The following is a 10890-nucleotide window of genomic DNA, read 5'->3' as shown; positions in this document are numbered from 1 at the left end:
TAACTATTGCCAAATACCGGGGTGATACCTGGATACACATTCAAGGTATGTTTAAATTTTGAATGATATTTAACATAATGATTATCAAACGTATGATTATTAAGTTCTGGTGTTATTTACAATGAATACTAATTTACAGACAATAAGGAAGGGAAAAGTGTCCCGATGGATTTGAAAGATTTCAAGACCCTCTGCAGTACTTCACTCCAAAAAGCCTTTCAAGAGCTTTACGATGATATCGTGAAAGAAAATTTGTCTTCTAGAGTCCCTTCTCCGCCGCCGCCACCGCTCGACGATGATGATATTCCGGTATGTTTCAATGTTTTTTAAAGTGACTAAGTTTAATTGGTTATTTTATATTCGTTTCATATACAATACATATAAGACGAAGAAAAATTACATGCATCTAATCTGTCGGATGTTGTACATATATTCTTATTTGTCTAAATGAATGTAAAATTATTGTATACATACACAAGTCACGTAATAAAATTTTACTTACTTAATGTGATAATATGGAAATTATTGAGTCGGTTTTAATTTAATAGTTTCATTCCTTGTTTCTACAGGGTCCGTCAACACTGACAGCAGCAGATGATAATGATGATGATACTGATGAAGCGGTAAACGATGCCGACGACGATGATGAACCCCTGGCATTTTTTAAAATTAAAAAAAAGAAATTATTTTAAATTGACATTCTGCTGCAATCAAGTTCGCATCACGGATTTTGTGACTTTAGAAAGAGTTATCCTTCTTTTAACATTCAAATGATGAGACTTTTGGATAAATGATATTTCTGCTGTACATCAATTTCGCATCACGGATTTTTATGACTTTGAAAGAGTTATTCATCTTTTAACATTCAAATGATGTGACTTTTAGAGAAATGATTATAATAAGGAAAATATCCTTTGTTGTATTTAATCATTATAAGTTTAAAAATAAACATATACCTTTGAATTTGTACTTAATTATGCATGACAATATGCTCTGGGGGAATTTATAATTCAATAAAGGTTGAAAATTTTGCAAGTCATGTGTTTAATTATCATCAGGGTTGTCAAGGCTGAAAGAATAATTAGACGTTTACAAGAGTTGCTGTATACTTAAGATCGATATAAGTCATATTTCCTTCAATCTCGTATATTTACATTAAGATGGGTGACGTGTCTAGAATGAATTTGTTGTATGAGGATTTCAAAGAAAAAATTAAATCGACAATATGTTTAGAGATCAAGGAAATATTATCCAAAAAATGTGTTGGATGTACTTATGACGATGATTTTTCGAGAATGAATAATTCTTCATTAATAAACCTAACGCTTTTATTTGATGAAATTAATCTGAAATTTGATGAAATTAATCTGAAAAAAATTATTAATGACTTCTCGAAGAAAGCTAACTACTCATCAGACGAACTTGTGAAGTTCTATGGAATGCTTCTTTCATCCAATTTCTTAAATTCTTCTTACTGGAAATTCCTTATTTTGACTGAAATGAAATTTGATCTGAATGGATGTGATGAATCAAGTGAAAGTTTGCTGATGTAAACGGTGGATGTTTTTTCTTGAGATTCTTTAAAATTTAATATGTCGAAAGAATATAAGATTAAATTTCTTGAGCGTTATTACTATAATCCAATAAATCCTGGTGCATTTTCCGGAAGCGTAGATAAAATATACCGATCACTGACAAAAAGCAAATTTAATTTTTCCAAAAACTTTCTTCGTTCTTGTTTAAAAGGTCAAGATGTTTATACAACACAGCGACAAACAAGAAAACCCTCCAGATATGCTGAAATACGAACTAGTGGTATAAATAATCAATGGGAAGCTGATTTGATGGACTGCAGAAATCTGACAAGATATGATGACGGTGTGAAGTATTTATTGATCATTATTGATGTGTTTTCTAAGTTTTTACGGGTTCACTCTTTAACTGATAAAAAGGCATCTTCAATACTGAAAGTCTTACAGAATGTGCTGAGCAATAGCGAGAAATGTGAAAAATTAAGAACAGACAAAGGGTCTGAATTTAAACATACACTGGTTAAGAAATATTTAAAGCAACAAGATATTTATTATTTTACGACTAACAATACTACGAAGGCTGCGATTGTAGAAAGAGTAATTAGAACTTTACGTGGACTGCTTTATAGATATTTCCAGAAAAACAGAACGTATAGATTTGTTGATGTACTACCAAAAATCGTCGACAATTACAACACTTCTCCTCATAAAACTCTTGGATATATTACTCCAATAGATGTTAATAAGGAGAACGAAGCAGATATTTGGGCATATATGTATTTACGAAAAAAGAAAAAGGAATCATTAAAAGTTGTAAAAAGGAGAAAATATATTCAATATCGTTTTAAAAAAGGTGATCTTGTTCGACTCTCTCACATTAAACACGTTTTTCATCGAAGTTACCACCAACAATTTACTGGTGAAATATTTAAGGTAGTGGAGAGAAATAATCTACAAGGTATTCCTATATATAAGGTGGAAGATTTTCTTAAAGAAAAAATAAAAGGATACTTTACAGAAAATGAATTGCAGAAAGTGAGGAAAGATGAAAAATCTCTTTGGATTATTGAAAAGAAAATTAAAGAAAGATTCAGACGAGGAAAAACAGAATGGTTTGTAAAGTTTGAAGGCTGGGACAAGCGCTTTACTCAGTGGATTCAGGAAAGTGACATTACTGACGTTAAATGAAATGGAAAAATATTTTGTTGTGAAATCAAGTGACTGTTTAAATTACTATAGATAAAATAAAGCATTTTTTTCACCATTCACATTGATCGACCTCTAATATTTGATGGAAAATGGAAAGTAGGATTAATAGATTTCTACACATCTACATTCATTGATAAGCCTATCTTGGTTAGCTGTAATATTTCAGATCTTTCAATTAAGGGAGGGGTTGAACATTCATTTTTGCGAATAATATTCCCCGATTTACAACCAAAATCATACTATTCATTCAATCCTGTGTCCTACATTCCATTGAAAATTAGCGAAACAAGTGAATTAGAATTTACTATAAGAGACGCAGATACAAATGCATTATCCAGTTGGTTAAAGACAGATGTATGGTTAACACTTCATTTTCGTCGATATCCTTATTTGATGTAAATTAACTATGAATCTTACATCATTATATGTCCCGGACGCTGACAAGTGGATAAGGTTTTATACTAAAATGCAAAAAGGAGAAGTAATGCCATCTACTGATCATACCCTTAAGGGATTCCAAAAAGGAGGAGGACTGCAGAATAATACAAGCACTTACATGTTACCAATTGATAAATATACAAAACCATCAGATGTAAAAAGAGACAATAAGAAAGTATCAATAACCCTAATGTCCCCCGCCGAGCAGGTTGTTGAACAGGCAAAAACAGCTGTAAATATGACAAATAAAAAGACATATAAGAAGCGGAAACGTCAATCATCATCCAGAAAGCAAACGAATTCCAAGGGAAAGAGACAAGGAAAGAGAAAATCAAGTGCTAAAACCTCCACCATTCAGAAAAAGAAATACCGGTACAAAACTTTAAATAAAAAACAGGATATATTTGGACTTTATTAATGAAGTCTATTTTTTCAAAGGACTTTTTCCGTGAGGCTCTACCATCTCAATTAGCACTTTTTGATTTACCACCAACACAGACTGCGGTTGAAAATATCTATTATCAGGATTTTAGACCAATATCTCAATTATCTTCAAATTCGCCAATAGAGTTCAATTTGTCCAGTTTGAATGGCATGGATTATATTGACTTAAGAAAACACGACTGTACGTCCGCCTAAAGGTAACAAAAGCAGATGGTTCGATTTTAGCAAAAGATGAAAATGTAGGACCAGTTAATTTGTTTCTTCACTCACTATTCTCACAATTGGATGTGTTTATGCAAAATAAGCCAGTAACCACAACGGGAAATAATTATCCTTACAAAGCAATACTAAATGCATTACTTAACTTTGGTCAAGATGCAAAAGAATCACAACTAACTTCACAACTGTGGGTAAAGGTCTTTTTCACGATGAAATTCAAGTCTACTGTTCAAATAACATTTTATTCCTTTGAACTTTTTTCACATTTTCCTCGAGTATATTTTGTACTCTATCCTTAATGTTAGAATAAAATTGTAATAAGTCATATCGATCCATTTGATTTGAAAATATTTTGATCACTTTAACAGAATTTTGAATTGCTACTTCTTCCTCAATCTCATGCGAAATGGTTTTACAGATTTGTATTGTTTATATTTTTTTTTTAGATCAATCATTGTCCGTTTTCTTCATCTTTTTCAAAAACAATTAGTTACGTACAATTAAATATCAATTTCTCCAAAATTGAATAGATATGTAAAAATTCACTTTTGGCGATGTTTTCTGGCAGCTGCTTCTCGAACATTTCTGTGGATACTTGGCCAAGACTTCCAATCCTTGCAGGATTACAGTAATTAAGATGTTTAGTCATCCATATCATAAATATTAAGAAGGAAAGAATCTAGAAATAGGAAATTCACTATTATTATTTTGATCGGGCCTGTTTTTCAGTATTTTGGCTTCTTTTGGATATTGTTGCCTCGCAACAGGCCAATGCAGAAGTAATGCCGTATCTGAATTTAATGCAACGCTTTTATTTTTAACTTTCCTCAGACTGAAATACTGAGAAATGAGACTTTTATTTTTTTAGACAGCTGCAATCTTAAATGATTATTAAGAACATCTATTGCTCTAGGTCTTGCTTATATAATTTTACCTGCATTCCTGATTTATTTCTCACATTTTAATTTATTCCAATGAGCTGTGCTTCACCCTCATCTATATTCAAACATTTTTTTTTTTACCTTTTATCACTTGTAAGGTCACTGCATGATAATTGTCGCGCAGCACGCACCACTGGACCAATCGGCTAGTTCTGTACGACTAAAACATTTGAAATATCTGAGGACACACGAGGGTACTTTAAACTTTAACTTATTTCGCCGTCTCTATGACAATCTTTTAATTGTTGCAAGAGATAAGGATGTGTGGATGATGAACGATGGATAGATGATTGGGTAGGTGTATATAGGGACACCTCGGTCCACGAACATCTAGGCCCAATGACAAATCCACCGGCAAGTGGTGGCGTCTCCATATGAGTGAAAAATTCTCGAGAGCGACGTTAAGCAATAAATAAATATACAATTTTCTGTATCATCCCTAACAAAAAAACACTACACTAAACAATAGGTAACTATAGTTGACTATAGCAAATCAAAGTTTCAAAGTTATCTTTATATTAAATCAAAGTTTTCAAAGTGATAAGTTATCACTATAGTAAATCAAAAGTCATCACTATAGTATTAATGATCACTAAAGTAAATCAAAGTTGTCGGTACAGTAAATGAAAGTGTCAAAGTTATCACTATAGTTAACCATAGTAAACTATAGTTTACTGTAGGTTTTCTGTAAGGGATTTTTTTTACCAACATGTCACGGTATCTCATTTGGTAGAGCGCTCGCTCCGCGATAGTAAGCTTGTGTGTTCGAATCACGACCGCGACTGACCTAAGTCGATAAAAAATAAGTAGCAACTGTTCCTTCGCCATGCTCTTGGCACTTTGAAGAGAAAGTTGCGGGTCCTTCGGATGAGACCTTAAAAACCGAGGCCCCGTGTCACGGCAGGTGTTGGCACGATAAAGATCCCTCACTGCTCAATGGCCCTGAGTGCCGAGTAAAGGTTAAAATTTGAAGCCCTTCACCGGTATATGGCGACGTCTCTATATGAGTGAAAAATTCGCGAATGGGACATAAAACAACATACAATCAATCTTTCTGACGGACAATTTGACGGACAGGGACTTGAATATGATCTCTCAACTAACATCGACGAAGACATTTCAGTCGATGAAGTATGGATAAATCAGGGGACTGAAGTTAAAGGACCTAATACAAGGACAAGAAAAGTGTTTCTTAAAAGCCTTGTATCAATTTTTGTATGTTACTAACCTTCCCTCCCCACGTGGATTTTATTATCCGGGACGACATCCGGGACGCCTTTGAATCATAAATTTAGACCCAAACGTGGGAAATAAAGAAAAAGAATACATGCTTGTAATATGCTTGATTTTCAAAGTGGGCGTCTTATTGAAATAGATGGCTGGAGAGATACCCAGGTTGGAGGCGAGGGTGGATCGTTTCAAGACGGTCGCAGTCATAGGAAGTTCAAAGGCCTGGCTGGACTTCCATGGCCTGAACATCACCACTATGTCAGTCAGGGAGCGCATTAAGTGCTACAACGCGGTTGCCTGGGTGGCAGAGAGTATGGCCTGGAGACGTGGCGACATTAAGTATGCACAGACTCAGCCATCCTCCTTTGTGACGAGGGGATATTCATTCGAAGGGCTTGGGCATCCTACCAAGACTTTTCGGAGTCAGAGGAAGCGGATTTGGATTCTCTGAATGCCTACCCTGTTGCTACGAACGTGGATGAGAACAACAGTGATGAAACTTTTGATAGAAATATAGTGATCAAATTGATCTTGATTCCGTAGAATAAATTTTGTAAAAAGACGCTCCCATTGTTTTATTATTTTTATTATCATTAATTGTTCAGCTTATTGGAATAAAGTAATCAAGGTGAAAATCTATACTGTTTTCAGGGAGAAAATGAAGGTCAATATTAGTCACTTGGTTAGAGTAGGCTTCCTATTTGGATTCTTGGTCCTCTTGGCTACGACGGAAATGATGATACGGGAAAATGTTGAACTTCGAATCACCGACAATCAGTCGATGGTCTGTTACAATTGTTAAACAATTTGATGAATTAAGATGAAATCATTTATCAGCCTTATATACAGTTAAACAGAACCATGGTGTGTACTTTAGCTTTGGGAAAATATTATTTTCTTAAAAGAGATAAAAATAAGTTTAGCAAAATGATAGAAAAAGTTGAAACATAGGTTGATATTATGTGAGCTGTTTAATCATCGAATTCAGACACTATTAGATAATGTTAAATACCTCGTCAGCGACAATCATAATTGACGTAATCGGGGATTACTCTCTTTTGTGGGGTCTGCTCTGTCTTTTCTATTCGGTACTAATTCTGTGGGTGAATTACATGCAATCAGAAATCAAGTGCGGATTCTAACCCGCAATCAGCAACGCATCTCTCGCGTTGTACAGAAATGTTTAACGGTTATCAAACTAAATCTTATTACTGAAAATAGACCATTTATCAATTAATAACCGATCTCAAGTTACTTCGCGATAGGTTGGATAACGTTACAGAGTTAATTGACAAACATATCTCTGAATTCGAGCATTTTATACAATATATTTCTCTTGAAGAAATAAAGTTTATTAATGGAGAGGTAGGATCAAGTTTGACTCATTTCTAAGCTTAACTAAACAATTTGGCTTTGGGCCGACTTAGTCCCAATCTGATTAAAATCAGATCTTTGTTACGCTCCGAAATTCTGATGATCGCTGTACAAAGATCTGAAGCCATCCCATTAAGGGTCATGTCAGAATGAACTTTGGTGACGTAGGGTCGACCAATCAAATGCGTCTATAATAACCAATCGTGGCTATTCTTACATGAAGTATTCGATATTACTTGAAAAATGGCGGACGTTCAAGCAAATTTTACATCATTTCGGTGTCAGTACTTTAAAAAAAGAACAACAAAGCATATTAAATGCTATGATTGAAGGAAAAGACTGCATGGCAATTCTGCCAACGGGTTTTGGTAAATCGCTACCTTTCCATATATTTATACCTCTTATGCGTGAGACGAACCCTGGATTCAGCGGTGTGATAATAGTTTGTTGTCCTTTGGTTGCTCTTATGCAAGACCAAGTGAAAGAAGTATCAGCTGTGCCCGATATAAACCTTTCAGTAGCGTACAAAGGTAAGGGGCTTCTGTTATGAATTGTACACGTTTTGATAGCGATTATTGGTGTAATGATAAAATGATAAACAAAGTATGTCTCGACCTGAAAATACACACGATTTGGAGACATACGATGAAAAATAATCATTTAAAATGACATGTAGTAAAGTTCTTTTAACATCGGTCGTTTTACTGGATACTCTACAGATTTATCTTCTTTTTTTCTCTCAGGTTCAAATGAAGAAAGTGACAGGCAGATATTAAATGGTGAAATAGACCTCATTTATGCATCTCCAGAATCTCTGATAAGTAATGCAGCCTGGAGGAAGATATGAAGAAATTAAATGTACACACTATAGTAATCGACGAATTTCATACAATTGCAACATGGTAATTTTTTGTATACCATTGAACATGCTGAACTGCATTAATGTGCCACAATACTTACATTATCCCAAAAGTAAAAAAAAAAAAAATACTAAACTTCATGTACCAGTTAGATAACATAAGTATTTTATTTGTAGGGGTGAAGACCAAACTGGTTTGAAGAAACAAGCATTTAGGAAGTGGTTTTCCCACATTGGAGAATTAAGATCATTGTTTCCTAGAGCAAGTGTTGTTGCACTGAGTGCTACTTCCACAGTTAAAATTCAGAAAAAAGTTGCAAAAGAGTTGTCTTTAGGTCCAAACACAGTGCAAATAGTTATGTCTCCAAATAAAAGCAACATCAAATACTCTGTGTTTAAAATATCCAGTGACATTGAAATGGCCATGTCCTGGATGGTGGATGGAATCAGGCAATTCCTAAATGACTTCCCCAAGACTTTATTATACTGTAGTAGTATTAATGATGTATCAAAACTTTACACTTATCTGATAAAAGAGTTGGACAGTTCAAGTCACTCCCTTATTGAAATGTTTCACTCTGAAACACCTCTTACCAAAAAAAATGAAATTGTAAATTGTTTAAGTGATAGAAATGTCACATCAAATACAAGAGTAATTATTTGTACTAGTGCTTTAGGGATGGGTATTGATGTGTCCAACTGCAGCAAAGTAATTCTGTTTGGATTACCAGAAAACATGGTAGATTTAGTGCAAGAAATAGGGCGCATTGGTAGAAGTGGAGATCCATCAGTTGCCCTTATTTTATTTAATACTTATCATCTACGTAAGCTTAGCAAAGCCATGAAAGATCTCCTGTGTTCAGATACTTGTAGAAGAATGACCATTTTGAAACACTTTTTGAGTGAACCCGATTTAAATGAACTTAAAAAGGAAACTGGAAAACATACATGCTGTGATGTGTGTGACAAAATTTGTAGTCGTGGCAATTGTGAATATCTCTCTTTGGAAAAACTTTTTGATCAGAGTGTAATTTCCAATTCAGACAATATTCAATCAGAGGATTCCTCTGAAAGTTTAGATGATGATTTTGATGACACACTAGACTTAAATTTGTGTTGAATTATGTTACCTGATGTATCGAAGAAAAAAAATGTTTCCAGTGATCTAGAAATTTTCTTTTAGTACTTGCTTGTAAGATACAAGATTAGAAGATCAATGTCTGATAAATAAAAAGTACATTCAAATGGGGAGAAGAGGGAAGTAGTGTTATCCAAAATATGTGAGAGTGATTTAAATTTTAACATCTACACTTTGTCAGTAGAATTATATGTACATTATTAATATACTTTAAGGGATTTAAGGGGTGTGGGGACTTGATTAAAACTGTGACTTTCTTGTCAGACATTGAACTTTTCATCTCGTGTCCTCCCGAACAAAGCATAATTGTTTTGTTGACGTTTACATCATGTCAATACATTAAGGTAGTATGAGTGTGACATCAAAGTAATGGAAAACAAATGATTTTGGTATCAATGGATACACATATTTATAAAGGATGCTTGATTTTAAAATAAAGAAAAAGAGTGTAGCCGTTTGCAATCTAGGGGTTGTCAAACTAAGGGAGGTAACTCTTTGTAAATTTTCCCTTAAAAATATAGTCCGTATATCAATTTAAATAAATAAGTCAAAGATGACGTAAAATTTTAAAATATTTATTTTTAGTAAACATGTAACATCTGTTCTAACATTTAAAACAATAAAAAAAATTATAACAAATTCTACACTTTACTCGCAGCACCACCTATAATGTCTAATTTTGAACAGCAAAATACATAAATTGTGGATCTTTATCAAATTGTAAAGCACAGACAGAGTAATGGAAATAGAAACAAGAGGCCAATGGGCCACAACGCTCACCTGAGCACATTGGCTAGGCAAAAGCACAAGTCAGTTCAGTATTGAAAAAGATTACCAATGGGGGGTGGGGGTGGGGGGGGGGCTTGAATTTTAAACTACCTAATGATGCTTCCATGTCAATATAACAATTGGCTTTGTTGTACTTGAGAAGATTTAAAAAAAAAATTCCCATATACATGTATTCCTCCATATCCAAGGGGTCATCATTTGAACAAACTTGAATTTACACTACCCGAGAAGATTTATATCAGTATGACTAAACATAGCTTTTCTATTCTTGAGAAGAAATATTTTTTCTACATGTTCTTATGTAAAACTTTCAACCCCCCATTGGGGCCCACCCTACCCCCGGGGGTCATCATTTGAACAAAATTGAATTTACACTACCTGTAGATGCTTTCTTATCAAAATGACTAAACATGATTTTCAGTTCTTGAGAAGAAGATATTTTCCTATATGTTACTATGTAAAATTTTCGATCCCCCATTGTGGCCCGACCCTATCCCCGGGGGTCATCATTTTAACAAACTTCAATCTACACTACCTGAGGATGCTTCCATATCAAAATGACTAATCATGGCTTTGCAGTTCTTCAGAAGTAGATATTTTCCTATATATTTCTATTTAAGAGTTTGATCCTCCATTGTGGCTCCGCCCTACCCCCCGGGGTCATGATTTGAACAACTTGAATCTACACTAACTGAGGATGCTTCCATATAAATATGA

At 34.1% G+C, this 10890-nt stretch overlaps 1 pseudogene; it reads left to right on the top strand.

Moving 5' to 3' along the window:
- The first annotated feature begins 7491 nt into the window (after positions 1-7491).
- Positions 7492-9366, top strand: LOC133199163 (probable ATP-dependent DNA helicase RecS; annotated as a pseudogene).
- Positions 9367-10890: the final 1524 nt, after the last annotated feature.

Source organism: Saccostrea echinata, unplaced genomic scaffold, assembly GCF_033153115.1.
Source record: "Saccostrea echinata isolate AGI-Se365-2 ecotype Australia unplaced genomic scaffold, CSIRO_AGI_Sech_v1 ptg000033l, whole genome shotgun sequence".
NCBI lineage: Eukaryota > Metazoa > Mollusca > Bivalvia > Ostreida > Ostreidae > Saccostrea > Saccostrea echinata.
This window is presented reverse-complemented; position numbering and strand designations above follow the sequence as displayed.